The following is a 23,102-nucleotide window of genomic DNA, read 5'->3' on the forward strand; positions in this document are numbered from 1 at the left end:
GGGGGGGTGATGAGTAATGAGGAGGGCACCTTTTGGGATGAGCACTGGGTGTTGTATGGAAACCAATTTGACAATAAATTTCATATATAAATTAAAAAATAATAATAATAATAAAAAAAATAAATTCCACATATTAATGAAAAAAAAAAAAAAAGAAGAAATACACATGCATATGGAAAAATTATTTTGAAAAATAAACGAATAGGGTGCCTGGGTGACCCAGGGGTTAAGCGTCCAACTCTGAATTTCAGCTCAGGTCATGCTCTCATGATTGGTGGGATGGAGCCCTACATCAGGCTCTGTGCTGACAGCGCAGAACCTGCTTGGGGTTCTCTCTCTTTGTCTTCTGCCCCTGCTCCCACTTTCTCTCTCTCAAAAAATAAACTCTAAAAAAATGAACAATAAACACAAGGCTCAGGGTGGTGTTTACTCAAATGGGAAGGAAAGGAGCGAAATGTGACTGAGGAGTACATAGGAGGCTTAAAAGGATTATTTTCTTTCAAAAGCTGACTAGCAGATGTAAAAGCATTCATTCTTATTCCTTAAAATGTACATATAGGTTTATGCCCTTTAATATGGAAGAAATGTTTCATTTAAAAACATACATTTTGGGGGCCCCTGGGTGGCTCGGTTAAGCACCAGACTTTGGCTCAGGTCATGTTCTTGTTGTTGGTGACTTCGAGCTCCACAGTGATCTCAGTACTGTCAGCGGGGAGCCTGCTTTCAGATCCTCTGTCTCACTGTTTCTCTGCACCTCCCCCACTTATGTTTTCTCTCTCAAAAATAAATAATCATTAAAAAAAATAAGTAAATAAAAACATACATTTTTTTCAAGCAAGAAAAGAGCAGGGCTCAGACAACTTAGTTTCTGTAGCTCTGCTATAATATGAAAGCACTTCCACAAAGCAAAAAACCATCTTATATTTTGCATATCAATTAAGAATTTGGTTTAAATTTTTTTCCTGAGGTAACTGCTGCCTTTGACTTCAGGGATCTGTGTACGAATTAATAGCCTTTTCCTTAAAGCATTCCTATGGTTATAAATTAATGCTCAAACATAATAATAATAATAATTGGAGTTAATTTACATTTTTTAAATAAATTTTATGAAATTATGTATCAAAAGTAATGGTCAGTATTGGTATTAGTAAAAACTTGTGCTTTTTCTTTTTTTAATAAAAATAAGAAGAAGCATGTTCCCACATATCCCAACTACCTTATTGTTTGGGTCTTTCACATTTTGTTTTGACTTTTTCTGAGTGTTATGGAGATTTCACAGATATAACTGAAATATGTATTAACACATCTAAATCTGTGGGTAAAATTAAATACCCTGCTGGTAAGATTATAAATTAGAATGACTTCATTGGAAAGCAATTTGGTGTTACACATAACATTCATAATATTCATATATTTAAAAATCTATTCACAAAGATACTCATTGCAGCATTATTTGTGATGAGAAATTAAAAAATAAACAAATGAATTGTTTTCTAGTCATGAGAATACTTGGAAGCATACTTAATAACATGAGAAGAACTCCACAGCATAATTTTAAGCAAAAATAAAATACAAAATTAAGATGGTAATTTCCCGATTCTTTAAAATCTAAAAATGCATAAGAACAAAGAAAATATATTAAAAAGGCAACACATGGACTCCAATTAATACAATTTCCTTTTTGAACTCTTCCTATTTTATTTTACAAAGTTTCCATCAAAAGTGTTCATGTAATTATCAGTTCTTGCTGACTGACATAGCAATATAGCAATATAGTAAATGAATGGATTCTGAACTTTGGGATATCACAAGCTTTGTTTCCTCCCATTTTGGTGAGCATGGTTTAATAGGAAATTAAATTCTGCTGTTCTTTCTCTAAATAGCATTAAGTGTTATCTGAGTGAAATATGATTTCAAGATTTCTTTCCAGAACTGAGGGTAAAACACATATGCAATAATTAGCTGAAGATAGGCAATTGGTGAAGTATTTTCTGTCATTGAGGCAAAGAAAGGAAATAAGAAAATGATGGCTCTTTATCCTGAGCAAAACGACACCAAAATTTACCGAGAATTGGCTCTCACTTCATAAAGAACAAAAGCAAGAGAGGGAGGGACAGAGCACAAAGGTCCTCAATCAAGAAAGCCCTCGTAAGTGCTTCTGATGCATCACTATAGAAATGTGCTTTCAACATAAAACAAAGAGGAGTCTTGTTTTATTGTTCTTAGATGAAATACTTCTAAACACTTTCCTGCTTTTCCTTAGTACAGATATTACAAAGACTATGAATGTGATTTTTAAAAAAACCTTAACATCTCGAAAATATGTTAACATAGAGGGAATAGTGAGACAGAAACAAGTTTCAAAAGGGAAACATTCAGACTTTCAGAGAAAAAAGCTATTAATTTCTAACTGTAGTAATAATATTTGAAACAGATGTCTATCTACTTTCAAATCCAAACTGGATCATGGTTTACACAGTTTAATAAAACTTTAATTAAGGTTCTGGATCAGGGTAAACTGATCATGTCATGCAACTAAACACGTGCCCAATATTAACATCTCTTCAAGTTCCACTAATACTAAACTTAACCAGACTTTTCATAATTCATCCAAGGGAAAATATCATTCAAATTAATAAAAACACACAATTCATCCTCTTATTTCATTATATGAACTCCTTGTTAGAAGCAAGCATTTGAAATAGAAATGGAAGAATCCCAAATTGAATAAAAAGGGAAGGAAATAACTTTGTTTCTGAGAGCTTCTTGTTTCTAACTAGACACATATTTTAATATGAATATCTGTGACCTTAAAATTTTGCATTTGAAAACATTTTGTAAGAAAGCTTTCTCTTAAATATTGATCAATTGACTTTGTAAATTTTCCTCATTCTATTTTTAGCGGAACAATCTTATATAAAGTAAGCTACTGTGCCAATGCCACTTAAAGACCTCTAAAATAAAGATGAACGAACACTTGCTGAACAACTATTGTATGCCAGGCAGATTTCTAGGTTCTCCATTTACTTCCCCCAGCATCCTTATTTAGTAGGTACTCTTACTATCCCCATTTTACAGATGAGGATGCTGAGTGGGAGAGCCAGCCTACAAACCCAGGTATCTACTTCCAAAATTCAGCGTCGAACATCTACACTGGCTTTAATTAAGATAGAGAAGAGAACTTTTTTCCTATTTCATGTCCCAGAATGTGTTTTTAAAACAAATGACATTTTTTAAAAATCCCAAGCTTCTCACGTATTCTCAAAGTGAAATTTTCCACAATTACAAAGAAATAAAGATTAGAACCATATAAAAACAGAGAATTCAATCAGTCACTCAACACTAAACAAGCAACTCCATATTTGAGAAATATGGAGGAAAGAGAGGAACAGAACACACTTTTTGGCAATCAGTACAGTAAAAATGATGCCACTTACACTAACAATTCACGAAATTAGTTAATCAGCAACAGGGTGCAAGCAGAGAGAAGGAAGAAAATAAGTCCAGTTGAATGGGATAAATACAGTATCTTGTAAAAACTCTGAATCAGGTTTCAAAAGAAGGGACCAGCACAAGAGTAGTATCAGTATGAGAAATTGATAAGTGATCCATGTAGGGTGTAAAGGTAGTTAGATTTTTTTTTCAAACCAACTTCTAAGAAAAGAGTCCATACAAGGGGGATTTGCCTTACTCTGTTTCATATTCATTCTCTTTTCTGATTTAAGAGTTTTAGGATCGTGAACCCTCACTCATTTCACAATGTTCATTCACTATGAACATTTTCAGCACTTCTTAAGAATTCAATTTTTTCTTTATCTTGTTTCCCTTAAGAACCAATAATTCATGTAAAACAATCAACTATAGTTTTCAGTGGAGGCTTCCTGCTTTAGATTAACAGCAAATGCTCCAAGATGAATTTCCAGTGTCTCTCTTTGTTTTCTCAATTTTATTTTACTTAGCTTGATAAGTGTAATGAACCTGTTACTACAGGGTCTTTCAATACATACTGACATCCTATAGGGAAAGGTTTCAGAGAGGCATGCTGGGATTAAAAATTTGATATGGATAATATAGAAAATACCATGGAAACCTTAACACATATAAAAATAATAGAGTTGATTGCTGATGAAAATACAGTTTTTAAAAGGAAATTACTAATCAACTTGAAAATAACACTATATCAAGTTGCTTAAATGTTCTAAAGGAATGTGAACATTAAATCAATCCTAGAACAGTATAAAAAAAAGAGTATTATAGGAATAGAATGGGCACTAAATTCTCACACAACCAGCATAACTGTAGAACACCTCAACCTATTCAGTCTCTGTTTCTATTAAAAATCATTTTAGGGGCGCCTGGGTGGCGCAGTCGGTTAAGCGTCCGACTTCAGCCAGGTCACGATCTCGCGGTCCGTGAGTTCGAGCCCCGCATCAGGCTCTGGGCTGATGGCTCAGAGCCTGGAGCCTGTTTCCGATTCTGTGTCTCCCTCTCTCTCTGCCCCTCCCCCGTTCATGCTCTGTCTCTCTCTGTCCCAAAAATAAATAAACGTTGAAAAAAAAATCATTTTAAAAGACAATACTTAGTACAGGGAGTCACAGAAACAAGGGTAACCAATAAAGCACACAGATCATCTCATTGATTAGTGAAGTTACAATCACAAAAACGAACTTACATTGCTGGCATGCTCTGCATATTTTATCTCTAGTAAAATTAGCCATTATAATCCAACACAGTCAAAACATGAAACTGAATCTGACTTCTGAACAAAACCTTTTCAACCAATGCCTTAAAGTTCTTAGAAAATAATTCAAAAGAAGGAGTAAGATATTGATGGTAGAGTTACTTCCTACTCACCAAAATTATATGGAACCCCTGAGGAAAGGAATTATAGAAGCATGTAAAATGGTGCACAGTATAATCATATGAGTTTTAAATATCAGTCTCTCATGCAAAGAACTATAAAATCTCAGACATGATAACATTTGGAAAGGACTTACTCTGTGAACATTGTCTTTTGTCTCTGAAATTCCAAATACCACCTGGGACAGGGGGGAATACAAACACGCCACAGTTATGGTGCCCTGCTCCAAAGAAACTAATGCCATACTACCTTTATTAAGTATGATAAGATTTGCTCATTTAGGTTACAGAATCACAGGATTTCAGAGCCAGAAAGACCGTACGGAGTTTGACCAGCCTTTTATTTAAGTGATTAGTCTAAGGTTCCAAAACTAATTATGGCCTTTCCTGCCTCCCAGTCGTGTGCTCTTTTCGACATACTACTTGTTTTCCTCCCCTAGAAGAGAGAACAGATGTAAAATGCTAAAATGAGAACAATAAATGTACTGAAACATATTAGTGTATCCCATCCATTACTGTGATGAGAAATTGCAAAACAAGAATTATTTGACCTGAGAAATGAGAACACAAAGAAGACTGGAATTATATGAGATTATGAAAGTTAAAGCAAAAAATAATCAACTGGTCCTTCCTTATTATATGGCTTCATAATAAAATTATGAAGGGTCATTCAATAATTTAAATGGCAGGTAAAATTAAAACAAATAAAAGGAAATACCCTTGACATGTACAACAAGCCTCCAGAAATACACAAGGTCACAGAACAGAGGTCATGTCGTTAAATCCAGTAACATGATTTTAAAATAATCTGGATCATTAGGGAAGCAAATATCTGATTATTTATGTTCAACATAAATATAATTTTCCATAATGGGAAAATTGTATTTTAGAATATAAGGAGTCACTAAGGAAGATTTCTATTTGTTACAAATCATACTATAGCTTAGTATGTTTGTTATAAATCATACTATAGCTTACTATGTTTTTGTGTTATTTATACTCCATACTCCTTAGAAAAATCAAATGGTGATTACTGACTAGCAAAAATGTATTCATTTAACACATATATAGTACTTATAATAATAAATTTTTAAATTTAATTTTACTTATGATTACTTATAATGCCTCTTAATCAATTTTAAATGTTGCTTTCCTCATAGCACTGTCTTCATGCAAAATACATGTTCGATCTGGTTTATTTTGGAAACTAAAGATTTCTTTTTTACTTTAAAGACTATCTTAGCTGCACTCCATGGACACAGCCAAGAGACCCCGTTGCATTTTGCCGTAAAACACACACTATTACGCTACAAATAAGGAAGGTTTTATGATTCTTTCTAGAAAAGATGTGTGTGAAGATAGAAAGCAAGCCATGTCACATAACGTGCATTCTGGCAGGTTGCAAACCAGTCTGGAGAAACACTGTAGGAATGTCATTTCACTCGAGTGCATTCTGACAGATCAAAACAGAACTGATAAAATATAGGTGATATCTCTTTAAAGATGATGATCTAGACTCCATTTCAATATTTTAAAAAATGATATACTTGAGTTTCAATACCAAACTCTCCTTGAAGGTTTTTGGTTTTGTTTTCGAGAGAGAGGGAGGAACAGAGACAGAGGGAGAAAGAGAGTCTTAATCAGGCTTCACACACAGTGCAGAATCCATGCAGGGCTCAATCCCATGACCCTGGGATCTTGACCTGAGCGGAAATCAAGAGTCGATGTTTAACGGACTAAGCCACCCAGGCGCACCCCCCCCCCCCCGCCTTGAAGATTTTTATTGTGTTTTTAGTATATACCTTCTGTTCCCTCGCAACAACTGAACTTTTGCCAAACCCCACAGTCCAGTTTACTATTAGGTATACGTTATGGTGCCTCCTTCAAAGTCAGGTTTTGAATCTAACCAATCATTTCAGATAAACTGGTGATTTTTAAATGATTTTTCATCATTTGCATCTCTATAGTCTCAGCAAATTATTTGAGGTATTTGATTTCCCAAATTCACTAATATGTCACTGTATTTAACCCATGTTACATGCCCCTCATCTATTTCTCTCTCTCTCACACACACATATACACAAATATGTGTGGATCAAATCAAAGTCAATTTTACTAAAGAGGTGGTAACTTTGCTCTAAAAAGCAGTGTCCATACTCTCTGTATAGAAATGTTCCGTAACTTAAAGGAGAAAAAAAGGAGATTATACCATTTAAGGTTCAAAATGTTTTCCCAAAGATTTTCAAAATTTTCTCTTTATCAATCTCTCTTCTCAAAACGTGATCAAGAACCCAAGTCTCTATCTTGAAAACTCCTTAACAATCAGCCTTTTCCTATGCTCTCACAGCACCCACCACAGACAATTACCATCTCAAAGAGTTTTTATGCATAGGCTTCTTCCTTCCTCAGGAGTCTTTCCAAGTTCTCCAAGGCTCTTTCCCAGACCACCAGGACGGAGTGACGGTAATTTTGTAGTATCAATAACCAACACAACGTCCGGCTCTAAGAGGTTTTCAACATTTAAGCAAGGATTTAGAATCAGATGGTCCTATGCTAGGTATAGATTAGGATCTAGATTAAGTCCTACACCTGAACTTCACTGTGCCTTAAATTCCTTCACCTGTAACATGGAGATGACAATCACTACTATCTTAAACAGGATGGACTTATTTAGAACATGGTCTAGAACTTAAGAAAGACTCAGACACAATAACCCCCCACCTTTTTTAATTAATTATTTATTTTTGAGACAGAGACAACCCAAGCAGGGGAGGAGGGGCAAAGAGACAGAGGGAGAGAAGAAGCTCAAGCAGGATCCCCACTGCCAGCACAGAGCCCAACTCAGGCTCGATCCCACCAACCATGAGATCATGACCTAAGCCGAAACCAAGAGCTTAACACTTAACTGACTGAGCCACCCAGGCACCCTAGTAACCCCCTTTTTTGCTTATATATAATTTTTTGTTTATATATAATTGCATTTCAACCATCCCTATTAACGCTAAGTTTCATCTCTTTTATCCACCGTCTTTCAAATTTCTCTAAACTAGTGTTATAATTATTTCTTGGTAATTTGGCAATGTTGTGAGGTCTACATATGCTAAAGCATTCTTCACTGAAGAATTCAGCAAACAATGGGGGGGGGGCATTAGCTCTGAATTTTTTCAACAGTAATTATGTCTTAGCAAATTAAAAGATGTGTGCAGCCTCAAGGGAAAAACCAGTGGCTACAATCCATGTATTTTTTTTAGAATCCCTTGACAAGATACTACCACAAAAGTTATTTAAAAAAAAAAGTTTCCCCAGAGGATTTCATGAACTTCTGCTGGAGAAACAAAGAAAGTGAAAAAAAAAAAAAAGGCATTGCTTTGGCTGGAAAGCTATAAATAGGGAAGGTGCTGGAAGTGGTCTTATTTAACATCTTTATAAATGATGTAAAAGAGGAAATGTAGATTAAATTTTCCAGGTCTGCAAAAGACACTAACTTTTTCCAGTACATGAAATGCCAAGTCAGTGGGATAACCTACAAGATTTCCAAAACTTTATGAGTTACTAGGGGGAAAACATCAAATAAAAGTCAAAGTGGAAAACTATAGGGTTAGGCATGTAGGGGAAGAAGTAACAGACCAGACTTCTCAGGATAATGGGCCTTAGTTATCATAAAAAGGAGCTTAAAAGACTGCATGAATGTGTTCCCATGGCCAACAAAGCTAACAATGGCACCAATATCACTCAAGAACAAAACTCATGGTACTCATCCCATTTAAAACTACAGCTCATCTTTACAGTTCATCTTTACTTGAAATACCACAAGCAGTTCTAGTCTACTACAGCCTAGCACTCCAAAAAATCAGTTGCTGAATGAAATTATAACTCTAATTTCACCAAAAAGAGAAGGGAAAAAAATATTTAGAAGCTAAGGAAAATCCAAGCAAATAAAAATAAATGATCAAGTTGACCACAGGAGAGTCCTGTGGGGGGAAAAAAAAAAAAAAACAAGGAAGATCAGCATTCTGTCAGCCAACAAAGGTGAAGACTACAAGGGAGCATTACAGATGTCAAGGCTCTCTACAATGTCAAGGCTCGCTACAATGTCAAAGCTCTCTACAATGACGGAAAGTAGGAACATGGCAAAAATGGAGCTAAGGAACTGCTGCCACACTTCAACGAGAATTCATAATCTGGTTGAGAAATGAAATATAAATATAATCCAGGAAGTTAAACTAAAAAATTCTAAGCATTTTCAAAAAGAGGGTAATTTAATTGAGAAAAACTAAGGTATTTGAAGGATAGAAGTCTGAATTTGAAGCCTGAAATCATGGAACACCAACCCAGCCTTCCCAAAACATACCCCCTGATGGCATCATCTAAAGACAGAATAAGAGACTGAGTCAACATGGCACTTCATAGATGTTCTCATCAACTTCTCATTTTGTCTTTCCCATACTCTGTCTATTTGTGCTCAGCATTTATTTTGTGGTAATGTATCATCTGTAATTTTAAACATCTTTCCCCTCAGAGCAAGACTCAATTATCTCTTTGACACATACTGCATCAAGTTCTTTCACACTGCATAAACATTTAATAATTCCAGCTGTAAGAAAGACATTATTCACAAACTGAAGAAAAAAAATATTATTGTTAAACTGCATTATACCTTCCAGGTTTAGGAGAGATGAGCCAAAAAAGGAATTTACAGTCTCATGGTAAGTCAAGCTGTATACTAGTTGAGTTGTAAGAAAAATGTTTAATATATAACAATAACTTTCAAATAACAATTATAAATATGTGTAATTTCAAAAAATATATAAGCTGGAGAGTATTTGGAGAAAGTCTATATAATGCAATTACAGATTTTTGTATATCAAAGAGATTGTATAAAGGAATAAAAACTGTCTAGATATAAGAACACCTACAATATATTTTGTATAATATGTCCATGCCATGTTTAGTTTTAGCTGTAAGAATGCACTTTTTAAAATGTTTAAAACGTGGATATTTCATAAAAACACCGAGTGGAATTATAGTTAAATAAGTGACTTCATAACAAAATAGAAATTTATCTTGCTGCTAGTATCAGTCTATGATATTAAAGTATTTTAAGATTAGGTCTGAAGAATATCAAATCATCATGTCAATTATGCTAACTTAGTCAAAACTCCAATCAGTCAGAGGATGTGAAGCTAGTAAGGACCTTGGGAATACTCTACAGGTTCAGAATCCTAGAAATGAGCAAGTTTTAACCTCTCTGGCTCAGAAAAAGTAATCCGAAGAAATGATGCTTTCAAAATAAGAGCAAAACTGAGAGAAAAAACAGAAGGGGAGAGGGAGGGAAAGTAGGATGGTACAGACAGTATACAGAACACAAACGAGCATTCGTGTATGCACAAAATAACTGCCAGTCTCACATCCAGACTGTGGCAGATTCAGCAAAAGTTTTTTGAAAAGCTAAATATGTTTTTAATACTTCTAAAGTGCTATATATATGAAGTATCAAGCAATAAAGGCATTAAGTTACAGTCCTCGTACCAAAGTATATAAAACATGTCCCCATAATGCTGATCACAAAGGATAAATTTTACAACTAAAACACTTGAACACTGAGTTTTTCTAAGGAGTTTTCAATTTCTGCATGGCTTTGGAAAACAACAGATTACAACATTAAGAGAAAGCAGAAAATGTAGTATACAAAATCTTTGATGTGCCTGAAGTACACAAGGTTTCAAGGAAACAGATTTTTTAAGAACTTTTGGATCATCTGCCATTTTTACAAAACAACAGCACCTGCTTTTATCAGTAAAGGGGTCAAAACTTACATTCTATGAAACATTTTTCAGGAGAAGTTTATATATGACTTATCTTAGCCTTAACATACTCTACAGAATGCTAAAATGACAAAATTTAAATAAGTTTAAGTTCTAGAATTAACAATTTCTTACACCATCTGTATCTAAAGAAGAAGCACACATTATTCCATAAATATGCATAATTATTGGGTAGGAAATGCCTAATTTGCCTACAAAACTCACAAGGGTTTGATGACTGAAGCAAGGAGTGAATCAGGTCCACTGGGAATTACTAAGAAAAACATAATCAGACATAAATGCCACAGAATACAAAGATCATTTTCCAAATTGGTTCCAGAAACAGCTCCTAGGTAAATTTCCATGAAAAGCTAATTTAATTCAATTAAACAGTGTAGCATGGTTTTCCTCTTTAAAAAAGAGTTTAAATATTTTCATTTGCTAAAGATATTAAAGATAAGTGTTTTAAAGAGTGACTGATTTAATCTTGAGTCAGATGAGGATTCAAAATTGTGGAAGGACTTCTGAATGAAAAAGGACTTAGTGAGCAAGATACACTTTAATCACTACAGCATAAATCCGTCATTTACGAAGTACACCGAGTAAAACTTACAATGGTTAGAACTGTTCAAGTCTTTATACACTGCCATATAAATACAACATTATTTCCCACTCAAAATTGTAAGACAAGAAAAAATACTGAGAGACACTGTCCTCTGTATTAGTATATTATGAGAGCCCTACCTCCAACATGAAATGAAAGAAACAGAGTTATCATCTTAAAATTAAATAAATTTGTTTTGGATAACTCAGGTTTCCCTGGATAACATTTCCTAGTTAACCTCAAGATTATAGAAGTTCACTCACAGTCCACTTGGGATGAGTAAGTAATGCCTCCGAAGCAGTCTGGTCACGGACTCTTCTGCGTCCATCTGGCTGCTGGCTGGAACACTGGAATGACTCATAAAAATGAAGCAACCTGAGGTCACCTACTCCAGGTCTTTTAAAAAGAATTGCCAACTGCTTACCAGGTGGTTCCAATTTCCGAATGAGAGAGAAACTCATTCTAGATACACCATTTTATTTTCATATTGTCTCTGGCCACAGAATTTGGGGAGAAAGGAAGGAAACTCTTTTGAAATGTAGATTACCAATCATCTGAAAGCCAGAAATCACCAAGTTTCTTGGATTAAGAATATTACATAAAGTCAAGTGAAAAAGAAAGGCAAGACACAAAACTCTATTATATTATGCTCCGAACTTTATAAAGGAAAAAAAAAAAGACCCAAAATGTCAAGAGTGGCTATTTCCGTGTAGTAGAAACCTGAGTGATTTTTATTTTGTTAGTTTCCTGCATTCCCCAAGTTCACATCAATGAATACATATTCTCTGCTGTTAGAAAAAAAATAACAGTAAGTAGCTTTCTAGAAAATATTATAGACTGTAAACTTTGGGCTCAGTAAGTCCCAGAGGTCCAGAGTATACTCACAACTATACTGGCAAAAATTCTTTCTCTGGGTAAAAAAAAAAAATATTCATTTTACTGGGGCGCCTGGGTGGCGCAGTCGGTTAAGCGTCCGACTTCAGCCAGGTCACGATCTCGCTGTCCGTGAGTTCGAGCCCCGCATCAGGCTCTGGGCTGATGGCTCAGAGCCTGGAGCCTGTTTCCGATTCTGTCTCCCTCTCTCTCTGCCCCTCCCCCATTCATGCTCTGTCTCTCTCTGTCGCAAAAATAAAAATAAACGTTGAAAAAAAAAATTTAAAAAAAAAAATATTCATTTTACTTTTAAAAAGAAAAAGGGAAAGAAAAAAAACCCAAGAATGATGTGCGTGACAGAGGAAAAATATCCCGGCAACAAGAATGGTTCCTTTCTTTCAGGAGACAATAAATAGACTGGTGAAATGTTTAGTAAATTATTTATATCAATTTTTCCCAAAGCATGTTCTAAGGAATACTAATTCAATACTAGCATTGAATATATGCAAGGAAAAATACAAGTCCCGTGGTCAAATACCCCCTGGGGGACTGCCACAAGGCACAGGAGCATAATACAGGTTCACAGAAGTATTGCAGTTGGAAAATAGCAATTCCCTCATTTCTTTGATCATTTGTTTACTTATCAAATGCTTCTGTGGTGTTTACTACCTGCCTGGCATTGTTCTAAACCCTTTACAAATATTCACTATTCTAAACCTCAAACAAACCTATGAAGTAATCACTGTTATTGTCATCCCCATTTTACAGATCATGCAGAGACAAACAAGGTTCAGTAATTTGCCCAAAGTCAGACAGCTAATAAGCAATAGAGCCAAGATTCAAAGCCAGTCAAACTCCAGAGTCCCCACAGTTAGCAATGGGACGCTGCCACCCGTGGGATCCGTCTTGAGTTAAACACCTGACATTCACAAAACCATGGTTCCATGGGATACATCGAGGAAAGAAATGAAATAAAGTAACACCTACTGTTATACGTAAATTGCTTTCCTGAATTAGTCATATAGCCTACACTTCTCCAAACTCCAATTTTTCATTTAATATGTGATAAGATAGAGATAACTAGCAATGGTGTTAGGCCTAAAAATTTCTGGAATTACTAGACAAAAGAGGTTTGATTACATTGTTTTCCCTCTCTGTTGTCATTTGGTTTATCAGACATAATTCAAAGGAGTTTTGATGAAATAAAAATCTGTATAACTTAAGCCATTTCTTTTTAATTTTATTTATTTATTTTGAGAGAGAGAGAGAGAGAGAGAGACAGAGAGAGAGAGAGAGAAAGCATGAGTCGGAAAGGGGCAGAGGGAGAGGGAGAGAGAGAGAATCCCAAGCAGGCTCCACACTGTCAGCACAGAGCCCAATGTGGGGTTCAAACCCATTAACCGTGATATCATAATCTCAGTTGAAGGCAGATGCTTAACCCAATGAGCAACCCAGTCACCCCTGACTGAAGCCATTTCTATACCCTCAAGTACCAAGAGACTCCTAATTTCGAGAGACTATTTTTGTGGTAGGATTATTAGTCATTTTCATTTTCTTCATGCTTATCTAACTTTTTAAAAATCCTAATAAATATAACCAACAGTGATCATTAACTATCAGGTTATACATTAAATGTTATGTTTTAAAATGAATAGATTGATGTACAATGGTATTGTCAATGTCTGGTTAAGTGAAAAATGCAAGTAACAAGATAATCTATGTGACCTTGGTTTTATTTAAAAATACATAAAAATGCACAAAAAAAATTCTTAAAGAGGATACAGATGTAGACCATAATACTAAGTTTAAGTAATGATATGAAGCAACTGTAGGCTTACCTACAATTTCTACTTATCCTACCAAGATTTATTATTTGTCTCTTTAGGAAAATCTTCTAAAATTCATACATAAAGAGCCTGGATAACAGACGCAGGTCAGCAAAAGCCCCTGACCATTGCTTGTGATCTCAAGCAAAGTGAGAGTCCTTCCTACTACTCTCTCCCACTACACCCTTCTAATTTCCTTCACAGCCTTAATCACAACTTCATTTCTAAATATTGTTTAGGGATTTTTTTTGTTTTTTGTTTTTTGTTTTTTTCCTGCTCCTTCCAATCCTCATGCCACATAAGGGTAAACATCTGCCTTTTGGTATCCACAATGCCTTGCATACTGCCTGGCCCTAAATACGGACTCTGTAAATATGTCCTGTGCTAATGAATGAGTAAGAGTGAATGAAACAATCAAATTACATATAGAGGAGGTAAACAGATGACTGTCAATTAAAGTGTTTAAACCAATAAATTTGTTGACAGATTTATTAAACAACAACTTAGGTTTTCTATGCCACTGTTGCATGAATAGAAGAATAAAAATGGGGGTGAAAGGCAGATGTCCAATACAGGTAAGGGTGGCTAACTGTTCTTATCAATCCAAGAAGCCTCCAAAAAGGAGGCTTTCAGAAGCTGAATCAACAGAAAATGACACCGTAACTGTTACAACTTCTGATAAGTTGATAAGAGGATTTATCTAAGGTACAGACAGGAGTTTATTTATTTTTTTTTTAATTTTTTTTTCAACATTTACTTATTTTTGGGACAGAGAGAGACAGAGCATGAACGGGGGAGGGGCAGAGAGAGAGGGAGACACAGAATCGGAAACAGGCTCCAGGCTCCGAGCCATCAGCCCAGAGCCCGACGCGGGGCTCGAACTCCCGGACCGCGAGATCGTGACCTGGCTGAAGTCGGACGCTTAACCGACTGCGCCACCCAGGCGCCCCTATACAGACAGGAGTTTAGAAGAACCCTGAAGGATAGTACAGTAAAGCAGAATAGTAAAAGCAGAGATTCTGAGATTACTGGAAGGAAGCCTACCTTAAGAAAAGTAGTGCCTTTCAGTGCAGGGACCCAGATAGCCCAAGTTGATCTAGCAGAGAAGGAGCCAAGAAAATTAAGAGCCTCTTCTCCACTCTCCCCTTAATCTCCTGCTGGGGTTCCCCAATGACCTAAACCATCTGGAAATCAGAAAAGCTCACCCAGATATTGTCCTAGCCAGAGAGCATAAGGGAGAAGGGTTCAAAGTGGATCTGGAGAGGCAAACAGAACACTCCTGACACAGAAGGCAATGGGATACTGCAGGAGGTTTTATTAACAAAATAGAGGTAAGGAAACAGAGTTAAGGAAAAGAAGACATGGCCTCTTGACTAACGGAAAAGGATTAAAACAGTGAAAAGAACTGCTAGATACAGTAAGGTGATTCCAAGTTGTTTGCAACCCCATTTGAATAGAGCACTACATTCGGTAATAAGAGGAAGGATTTGGGGATAATCCCTCATTATATGTACTATTATGGCTCAATGTCTATTGGACAACAGAACTGATAATTTCGTATCTTTTAAGATGTCTGTAAAATATATTAGATAAAAGTCACTGATTTCTATTGATAGATTAATTTAGACAAAGGCACCATCATTACAGACTTCCTTGGGAGTCATTTTAGGTTCATAAATCAACAAATTAACTAGTGACAGATGTGTCTGTACTTGTTTAAGTCCCTGTCTATGCAACTGCTATAAAAATGACTAAAATATTTATCTCAAGAGAGCCAGGCAAGAAAAGGTTATGAAGAGATACCCTGGATTGTATCTTTCTTCCTTTAGCCAATAAGGAACTACAACCTTCAGAAAAATCATTTCCAAACTTGCCGCTTAGTACCTTCTAAAGCTGCAGGCACATGCAGCCATATACTTGCTGAAAGACAAGAGAACTGAAGTGAGCTGAGTGAAAACTATAGGTCCTCTAGAAGACTGCATTCAGCAGCATTCCACAAATATGTACTGAATGCCTCCTATGTACTGGTTCTTTGCAAAGGGCTGAGATACAAGGATGGGTGAGATCCACATCTAACAACGCGGACTTCGCAGTGAAGTTCTTACAGAAGCACTGCTGTTTTCAAAGCTGAGAGCTGGAGAAAAATGCCACTGAAGCCTGATTAAAGGAATTCTAACTTACTTGGTTCCTTTCTTCTGTAACCAGAACACAAATTGTATGTAAAATGAAGTGATGTTAGTTAGTTGAAACTGTCAAGCATCCCTGCATAGTCCAGAGTCTGCCCTGAAGAACCTTGCCAGGATATACTGCACCTTCTGGGTCAAGGCGCTTATAGCCCAGGAGATATTTGAAGGAAGGTAAGGAGGTGACATGTGGGAAATGAAGTGTGGATGTAAGAGTAAAAGCAAGTATTGAGCCAGTGGATTGCTGCAATGTTGATCAAGATGGGGGAAATGATTCAACTCCGTGACTCTTATTCAGTAATAAGAACAACATCTGATCAATTTCTCTGGGTTCCACCCTTGGCCAAACCACCGAACTATCAGCGAGATCCTTCTCATAGCCTCCCTCATCATCTTACTTCAGACATTCCTGCTCACGCTACAGACATGCTAAGTCATACTTATTGACTCCTCTGTATAAAATCTTCCAGGGTGGTTCAATAAAATACTCCATAACATGGGCCTGGCTATCTCTCTGACCTCATTCTTACCATTTCCTTTAATTGCCTGAGTCCAACCACACTGACAAGCATGTGCCCAACTTGCTGCTGCTTTAGAGACAGCTTTGATATTCCCTCTTCCAGGAAGTTCTCCTGGATTTCCACTGTGCTGGCTTTCTTGGTATTCAGGGACACCCTCAGAAAGGACTTCCATGGCTACCCCATATAAAGAATAGCCCCAGTCACGTGCTGTCATACCTCCCTGTCTTATTTTCCGAATGTCAATCTTCACTCCTGGAAATGGTCTTACTCATGTGCTTGCTCCTGGTTGTTTTCTCTTTCTAGAATGCAAGTTCAACGACAGCAGAAGCCTGGGGTCTCTTAGGGCTACAGTATCCCTGAGGTGTATAACAACACCAGGCAGAGAGGAGGCCCCTTACTCAAACATTTAAGTAAAATGAATGTAATTAAGATTACCAGGATGTAAAGTAGATACTCTAAAAATCGTGAAAACAGTTTATTGCCTGATGTACATTATTATATAATACCCTACTTTTGTCTCAATACTATAGACCTTAATAAATACTCAGAAGTAACAAAATGCCCCTCTTGTCCACTCCCAAACCTTCATTTATTTATCTATCTCTAATAAGTTTTAGTTTTCTTCAATTTTAATTATAAATTCAGTGTGAGTGTGTATTTCTAGCCCTATCCCCTCCCTCCTGGGAATACTGGGTGCCTCTATATAGTCCGACATTTCCACTCAAATTTCTACCATCACATCAAATTCAGCATATGAGAATTTGAAATTAGTATCTCTCAGGCAAAATCCTCTCCTCCTGGGGCGTCTGGGTGGCTCAGCCAGTTGAGAGTCTGACTTCGGCTCAGGTCATGATGTCATGGCTCCTGAGTTCCAGCCTTGCACCGGGCTCTCTGCTGCCCACTAGAGCCTGCTTTGGATCCTCTGTCCCCTCTCTCTCTGCCCCACCCCCACTCATGCTCCCTCTCTCTCTTTCTCAAAAATAAACTTTTTTTTTTAAATCAGCTTCTCCTTCCATCCTAATAACTTTATCAACCATCCTCCAAATACCCAGATTTAAAAGCTAGGAATTACCTTGATTATGAAATTCAAGAATCACAAGAGAGATTGGAAAAGTAAGTGGTCTTGAAGCTTTCTTTAAACTGTGTTAGTCTTTTTTCAAACAAAAGTTCACAGGGAAGTCTGATATGTAAAACAGATGAATATGTAGTTGGTCTGGGAGTTAAACTGGTGGTCTCTGAAGAAAAACTTCAAAAAGTGCTCCTAATCTGGTCCAAACTTCCTTTCTTTTTTCCCTACCCCCACTCAACACATGCACAGAAATTTACAGAGGAGAAAATTTAATCCAGAGAATGTGAATCTTCTATTCAGGTAGAAGTAAGTAGTCTGCCCAAGATGACACAGCACAACGCTTCGCATAAATGCACTTAGAAGTCAATGTTCGAAAGACAGCTATTACCTCCATGATTACGTATAACCAATGATTATCAGTTGTTGCAAGATGGTCAGTTTCACGCATGACTGTCACTGGTCAGCATGAGAAGAAATCTTCAGAGCTTAGATAGTAAATGTGAGCTCCTGGTAATGGATTTACTTCTAGCGAATGAAGGCAAGCAGGAGTCCAGGGGAAAGGACTGTGGCTTCATTGTCTATTGTTGAACAAGGTTTTCAAATTGTTTAGGCCTCATCCTCTTCATCTTTAATATTAATGTGTGTGAGGAGATGCTTTCTAAGACTGTCTCATCCCTCCGTCTGTGATCTATTACACCATACTATAGCATTTCCTTTGAGCTACTGCACCTACAGAGAATTAGCATCACAAGTTAAAGACAAATCACCCTTCAAGGATTTTTTTGACTATCTTAGGGCAGGTACTTCACTGGGCATCCGAAATTCAGGGAAGGAAAGAAAAGACACACTATTTTATTTCAATGAAAAGACGGCCCAGTGAGGAAGAGCCCGGCAAGGAACCAGACGGGCGGAGAGGGAAACAATGAGAGGTGTGCCCAGAAACGGAGCAGCAGAGATGAGGAGGCTTAGGAAAATTAGGAAGGGATTTGCCAGGTTGGAGGGGGTGACAACTGACTTTAGAGTTGGATGATAAACACGAGTTGACTGCTGGAGGCTGCTATATGCACCAAAAGAGATCACATTTTAAATGATCTTACACTGTTAAATAATAAAATCAGTATTTACTGTATAAAAATGTTTTATCAGGCCATCTCACACAGTTTTCAAAGTTTACGAGGAAAAAATTAAGTCAATTTCCTCTTAATAAATATTATTTAATGACTGGAACATTCTGAGGGACATATGTGAACACACCCCAAGTAGAGGCAGCACGTCACTGAGGGACAATAATCTAACAGGGAATTCAGACAACCCTGCCTGGGCTAAACACCACGCAGCACCTGGCAGACAAGGTGGCAAAGCCCCTATAAATAGTGATGATTCACTAACGTGACATAAATCAGGATTTTAACTCACCAAAAGCTAACATTTTGATTTAAAATCACAAATCAGTGCCATTAAAACTCATCAGGAGACCCTGGCACATGAGTAATGAGATCATATCAACTTCTATCTCGTGAGCAAAAGGAAAAGGTGGTTTTCTAAATGGTAATTCAGATTGGACAAATAACACACTGTATCAAGTTTTGTAGCCCTCGGCCATATTTTGCTAAAAACAAAGGTACATTATGCATGACTAAAGAAAACAGTGAAAATCAGAGCAATTAATTTCCCAGCTATGTTTCCCATAAAAAACCATCACTACTATGATTTGCTTACAGCACACAACCTGGTTTTGCATCACACAATGATCTAAGTGTGTAATAACTTGCATATTTCACTAAGATGTAATATCCTTCAAAACGTCCTTACAGTGAGAGTTTTCCAAAGAAATTATTGATCTCTGGAAGGTCTCATGTTTTAAAATTACTGACAAATCCTTTCCTATTTTCTTTGCAGTTAAAAATAATTCTTCTTGATCACTGGAGTGTAAAGAGGTATAAGAGTACAAAGACGGAATATTTTCTCAAAAACAAATGTCCCAGTCGACACAGGACATTTCTCATAATTTTCCCAAAACAATAATTAGGAGAGTTGTCACTAGGATCCTAAAAATATATGCAAGAAACACAGATAATTCGTTGGCATCAGTTTAGTACAGCAAGACATTTCCATAAATACTTTTCAAATTATTTTCAAATACTTTTTAGCTGACTCCTCTCATGATTGGAGGCTTTGTGTTTCTTTCCACAATTCAGAAACGCTTCTCAGGTGGTTCTGCTTCACTGCAGATACGTTTGGTACATTCTCTTTATATGCTGGAGGCAATTAAGCGGCTCTCTTCTTCTGTTTTCTTTCACTGGCACCTCTGTGGCTGCTCAGTCACTGACCTCACCTTGGTGGAAAGGTGACTAAGAAAAGAGCAATTCCTAATAACTCACGGAAACTACAGAGTTCCCATTCTATGGAGAACAAATGCGAAGGACCCAGGACCCAGCTGAAGTGGTGCAGCTCAAAAGGAATAAGACACTGGACAACTTCCGGAGGATCCTCTCTAATGTCTGAAACCCTAACCCCGCAAGGGACAGACAGAAATATGGGGCCCTGACAGACACGGTCACGAGTGGATTGATGAGCGCTGAGAGCGAAGAGTCAGAAGTAGAGACAGACGAGCCGCAGAAAGCCTGCAAACGAGAGAGACTGAAAGGAGTGTAGGAGACAGAGAGGGAAGAAGATAAGGAGACAGAGAGGGAGGGACACAGAGACTGAAAAGGGGGTGGGGAGAGGGAGACACACACAAACAGGCCCAGGGAGAGACAGAGAGAGGAGGTGGGGAGAGGGCGAGAGGCAGAGATAGAGAACGCGAGAGAGAGAAACATTTGAGAACGCAACAGACACAGTAAGAGACAGAGGGAAAGAGACGGAGGGAAAGAGGCAACAGCGGCAGACACCGAGAGCCGAGCCCGCGACTCCAGACCAGCCCGCTGCGCACTTTCTCCCGCCGCAGAGCGCAGTCCCGGGAGGCTTCCGAGGCAGGTGGCTCGGCCGAGCTGGGTGTCTGCGGGTCCTGCCTCCCAGGCTGCCGGCCTCGCGCCCGTTTCCCCCGTTCCCGGGCTGCCCTCCGCTCGCCCTCCCGCCCCATCCTTGGGTGCGCAGGTCCCGACTCGCCGCCTCGGCGCGTCCCTCCTTCCCCCGGTCCGGAGCACGTGTCCCGCCCGCAGCTGCCTCTGCCCCCAACTCCCCGCCAGCGCCGGCACGAGGTTTCGGGGTCCCGGCAGCGCCGCCCGCGCACAAAGCCCGGGCGGCCACCTTGTGACCCGCTGCCCGCCGCCGCGCCGCCCCACGGCCGCGCTGCACGTTCTCCTCCTCTCCCCCTGCGCGCTGGCTCCTTACCGCAGCGCCGCCACCGGCTCCGCGCCGCCCCCCTGCCCACGCCGGCTCCGCTGCCTCCCGCTCGCTTGCAGGGACGAGCCCCGCGCGCAAGCCACCCCCCCCCGCCCCCCCCCCCCGCGCCTTACCCGCCGCTGAGCTCCCGGCACCGGCGTCCTGAGCGCCGCTGTCCCCGCGGCCCCCCAACTGTCCGGGCGCCCCGCGCAGGCCCCACGCCAACTCCGCGCCCCGCTCCCGCCGCACCGTCAACTTCTGGCCGCCGCGGCCGCTCTGCCGCCGCCGCGGGACTTTTTTTTTTTTTTTTTTTTTCCTCTCGCTCCTCGGCTGCCTCTGGATTTTTTTTTTTTTTTTTTTTTCACTTGCCCTCTCCAGCTCCCACTAGTGATTGGAGACTGAGAGCCAAGTACTTAGCGGAGGGATTACACTTCTCGGCGCACTTGGAGCTGCCCCAGCTCCGCTGCCTGTGTAAGGAGTGGTGAGCGGACTCGGGGAGCTGCGCTGTTCATGCCCTTCCCCAGCCCCGGGTCCAGGGGGAACTTCCACAGCTTAGCCCGCTTCGCAGAGCATCACTTGGATGGCAGTCCTAGATGTGTGGAAGAAGGGGTTTCAAAACAGGCTAGGTTACAAGAACAAAGATTCGTGGGATTACGGTACATTGAGAGCTGAAAGGGACTCCCAAAGACAATCTGGTGCCGGGAATTTGAACTTCTCAGGGCCACTGACACTTTTGAGAAGTTGATAAAATGCTGACGCACCTCGCAGAAAATACGCACACACATCCGATTATGTCTGCTTTTCTGGGCCAGGGTGTAGGAACTCTGAAACACACAGTTGGACCTCCTAGGGAAATGAATTATTTCCTTTCCTCAAATATTTTGAAACTGGTGAAAAAAAGAGGGAGAGAGAGGGAGGGAGGGAGGGAAAGAAAAAGAAAGAAAGAAAGAAAGAAAGAAAGAAAGAAAGAAAGAAAGAAAGAAAGAAAGAAAGAGAAAAGAAGAAAAAGAAAACGCTCTCCATTTATATTTGATGAAATTTTATAATTAGTAGTGTTTATTTTGGAAAAGTATGTAACCGCTTTACTTTGTGGTCTCCTTGCGAAAACTTTGTGTTGAAACATTTTCTACGGAAGTAAATATAAATTAAGCTAGTCCACAGTCTTTCGGGAGACTTGGGGAGAAGAGTTAACTTTTTTAAATCAGCGGTTTTCCAGTTCTGTCTCCCAGGGAGATATCTTGTGACTTATAATTTTTTTTTTTAACTCCCAAGGCCTTTTCAGCTGCCTATCCTCAGAATTAATTTCCTTTTTTTGAAAAACTTTTCTATCTTGTAAATATACCGATAATTCCTCCTTCATCACCAAATGTGTGATTTAAATGACTTAATGACATTTCATCATGACCTAGCTTTTTTCCAATTTTCTTCATCTGTCTCTATTGCCTATTTATTACCCTGTCTTGGCAAACCTTTTTCTTTCAACTCCTCCCTTTTCTAAAATTATTCCCATTGGTTTTTGTTGTTGTTGTTGTTGTTAGACATTAAGTATCTTTTTAACTCATCAATAACTCAATTGTATATAAATTTATTTTATACAGCTCCCAAGTTAGGAACAGGTGGTACTCCAGGCATTTACTGATGAGTTTGTGAAATACACACACATTTCCCCCAAAGAAATTTTATGATCCCCGTGAAAGTATGTTTGCCCCCTAACGTACCTGAACCATACATATTATTATCAGGACTAAACTGAATTCTGGTGCCTGACACTGGGCTGGAAGAAGAAAGGTCTGTTTAGTATAACACTAGAAAATTTTCAGAACAGGTAGTGTTTGCCATTGACATCATCTTGCCTTCCTGATTCAACCTTCATAATCTAGTCCTTGGTACCCAAGAATCCTAAAATAGAAACCATTCAATTCACCCTCGCTTTAAGTCCTCTGTGCTCCTAAATTACTTTGCTGGTCTTCCTTCGAATTTCGTATCATTTCCATCCTGATATTAACTAGGTTTAAAAAGAAAAGAAATCTAAATGAAT

At 38.5% G+C, this 23,102-nt stretch overlaps 1 protein-coding gene across 5 annotated transcripts in view; it reads right to left on the reverse strand.

Annotated features, from left to right (window-relative positions):
• The window catches only part of BMPR1B (bone morphogenetic protein receptor type 1B), a 414,391-nt gene extending 393,107 nt beyond the window's left edge, over positions 1-21,284 (reverse strand). For 4 of the 5 annotated variants that reach the window (XM_040478105.1, XM_040478031.1, XM_040478113.1 and 1 more), the window contains exon 1: positions 21,199-21,284. The gene's annotated coding sequence lies outside the window, so the exon portion shown is untranslated. The remainder of the gene's footprint in view (positions 1-21,198) is intronic. The other variant, XM_040478039.1, reaches the window with a different exon arrangement.
• Between the last annotated feature and the right edge of the window lie 1,818 nt (positions 21,285-23,102).

This window comes from Herpailurus yagouaroundi, unplaced genomic scaffold, assembly GCF_014898765.1.
Source record: "Herpailurus yagouaroundi ecotype Mexico unplaced genomic scaffold, PumYag 28, whole genome shotgun sequence".
Taxonomy (NCBI): domain Eukaryota; kingdom Metazoa; phylum Chordata; class Mammalia; order Carnivora; family Felidae; genus Herpailurus; species Herpailurus yagouaroundi.